We start from the raw sequence: 3,065 nt of genomic DNA on the forward strand, positions 1-3,065 counted from the left end.
TTGGAACTTACTCCTACACATCTCCTGGGCGAAGAATTCCCTAATCACCCGCCTTCACTAGGTCACGGGACATTCCCCCTCCACTACTTTCCCCTATCACTTGTCACAATTGGCACCGTATCATCACGCATATTTTTGACAATTTTGTGTTTCCACTATCAGAGAATAAACCTATGAGTGTGAGGGCACTAACCAATCCTACAGTGCCTGTCAGAGCCTGGGATCTGGTAATAGCTCAATATCTCAGTAATCAACTTCAATAATAAATCCTTGAGAACGTAGCTGACCCCTCCCGCCTGGAGGCCAAGCCACACTGGAGGACTGGGGTGGCCCTGCGGGCTCTGGCTGCTTGTCCTCAACCCCCGCTTTAGCTGTCCCACATGAAGGTCCTCGGTCCCTAGGGAAGGAGGTGGGGGGGCTGCCCCCGCCCCCGCCGGGCTCGCGCAAGGGGGTTCCGCTGGGAGCCGCTGGGTCCGCAGCCACAACGGCGTCCGCCGGGGGCGGGGGCGGGGCCGGCCAGGAGACGTCACTTCCGGTGTACACAGCCGGTCCGGGCGGTGAGCTGCGGCCGGGGCGCGTCGCAGGTGAGGAGCGGGCGCGAGCGGGCGCTTCCTGGCGCGGGCCGGCGGGGTTGGGGGTGGCCGGTGGCCGGTGGCCGGTGGGTCACAGCCGTGGCTGGCCACTGGACGAGCTCGCGGGGCGCCGCTCCGCTCGGGTTGTAGGGCGCGGGGCCGTAGGCTCCTGCCCCTTGCCTGTCCGCTGTGGAGGACGCCGGGCTCTGGAGACGCTGGCCGGGCGGACGGAAGCCCGGAAGGGTCCCCTAGCTCGTGCCCGGGACCGTGGGCGCGGCGGGGACCCCGAGGACGCGGACGGGAGGAGTGGGGGACTGGCGCTCCCTGGGGCGGCGCCGAGACCCGCTCCCGGAAGCCCGCGGAGCGGTCGGCTGAGGGACGGCGGCCTGTGGGAGGCCGGGGTCCGCCGGGACTGGCTGGGGACGTGGCCCTCACGCCGCCCCGCGGCTGCCGGGCGGTCTGCGCGCACCTACCCCGCAGTGCCCGGCCGCCGAAGAACAAGATTTTCCGGCCCTACCGAACCCGCTGGCGCAGCCGGGCGGGGGAGGTTTCGCGGGGACCCCGGGAGGGCCGGGGCTGGGGACGACGAAGGACCCACGCGCGTGCGGCAAGCGCAGGGTCAGGGGTGTGTCTTCCAGCTCTGTGCGGGGCGAGGGAAGAAGCATGCCTGCTTGGCATGATAAGAATTTTGTTTATACTCCTTACAAAATTTGCCAGATAAACACTCAACTTGGGGGGGGGCGCCCAATTTGAAAATAGCTTGTTCCCGCCCCTCACCCCCATTTTCCTCACATTCACGACAGTACTTGTGACAGTACTTGTAAAATGACAGTCATCTGCCAACGTACCACTCAGTGACAACCGTTGCTAACATTTTGGTGATATCAATAAATACAGATATTATCACTTTTATGGACTTCATAGTGTATATTATAATTTCACCAAGCCCTACTGCTGAACATTTAGATTATTTCCAGTTCGTCACAAGATAAAAAACAATTCTGCCAAAAGGATTCGTCTGATTGTTGCTTTGGTATAAATTTACAAATGAAGGAAAAGGTAACATTCATTTTAAAAATACATAGTATTTTTTCCTATCTCTGACATGTTTGAAAAATTCTTCATGCCAATGTTATAAAAACTTCCATTCGTGTTTGATTCTCATTTCACGGTTTTTATTTTTGGGGGCGGGGGGGGGTTGTTTTTTACTTTTAGCTACTTAACCTTAAAATTTGGTTTTAAGTTATGAAATATTTTCCAAATGGGTAAGTTGTCCTAATTTTATTGAAAAGTTATAACTGCCATTTAATCATATTTTAGACCTGAAGTTCTAAAGGATAGCCATTGCTAACATTTTAGTGATATCAATAAATACAGATATTATCACTTTTATAACTTTATAGTATACCATTGTCTATTATACAGTTGATACCACCAAAATGTTAGCAATGTGTTTGTAAAGGACTGCTTACAAATTTGATATTTAGATTTTGTGTATGCTGTTTTTAAATTGCATTCACAGTGATTTTTTTGTTTTTTTTTTAAATCATTTTTCTTTACAAGTCTAGGAAATACTTCGTGTTTGAGGGATTTTTTTTTTCCACTTTTAAAAATAAAAAGTTTATTTTATTGCTGTTTTATTTGCTTTCTTTCTGACAAGATAACAAACCATATGAAGAGTTCAGGTTTGTTGTGGCAACTTTTCAGTCTGGCATTTGAGATTCTAATCTTCCTCTATTTTTGCACACATAGGTTAGCATTGGGAGACCAAGATAGAAAAGTTCTCAGATTCCCTTGGCAAGCCTAGATTTTTCAATCTAAAATTATCTCTGGATTTTTGGAAGACAGCATGTTTTAAGCATCCTCTTTAAAAATTTTTGAACAAGTTGAATGTGATTCTGCTGAAAATTTTACTAAATGATTACTCTGTTGAAAACCTGAAGTCTAATACACCAGAAGCTTTATGTCAAGTGGGTCTTTCAAACCTGTAGGAAAATAATTGTATCTGAGAGTTAGTAGGCATGGATTGGGTGTCCACTTTCTCCCTTTTCTTCCTGTCCTTAGTGGAAAATAATGACCTTCCTAGGTAGGCAAAGAATGTTGGCTTGAATAAGGAATTGTTTTATTTTGGAGTTAAGGGAAAAAGCAGGATGCCATTTTCTCTTAGTATAAGTTTGCAGAGAGTTCGAATGTGTCGGGGCTTGTGCTTGAATTGTCTTTATCTCTACTGAAACTGACCTCTTGAGGGTCCTCTAATTGATAGATGTAGTGACCGCTGCTTACTCATTTCTGTTGACCTTGACCATAAAATATTTGGCATGGTGAGCCACACTTTTTTGCTGTCGTGAATGTTCTTTTGGTTGGCCTTCTTGACTTGGAGCTGTTCTGGTCATTTTCTTAACTTTGCGACTGTGCTTTTCCACTTGTCTTTGTTGCTTTTCTTCCCACATCTACTTGGGAGCATTTTCTAAGGTCTAACTTCATGCCTCTACC

At 48.4% G+C, this 3,065-nt stretch overlaps 1 protein-coding gene across 4 annotated transcripts in view; it reads left to right on the forward strand.

Moving 5' to 3' along the window:
• The first annotated feature begins 532 nt into the window (after positions 1–532).
• The window catches only part of KIAA0355 (KIAA0355 ortholog), a 69,008-nt gene continuing 66,475 nt past the window's right edge, over positions 533–3,065 (forward strand). For 3 of the 4 annotated variants that reach the window (XM_025042585.1, XM_025042587.1, XM_006926793.2), the window contains exon 1: positions 533–584. The gene's annotated coding sequence lies outside the window, so the exon portion shown is untranslated. The remainder of the gene's footprint in view (positions 585–3,065) is intronic. The other variant, XM_025042586.1, reaches the window with a different exon arrangement.

Source organism: Pteropus alecto, unplaced genomic scaffold, assembly GCF_000325575.1.
Source record: "Pteropus alecto unplaced genomic scaffold, ASM32557v1 scaffold7, whole genome shotgun sequence".
NCBI lineage: Eukaryota > Metazoa > Chordata > Mammalia > Chiroptera > Pteropodidae > Pteropus > Pteropus alecto.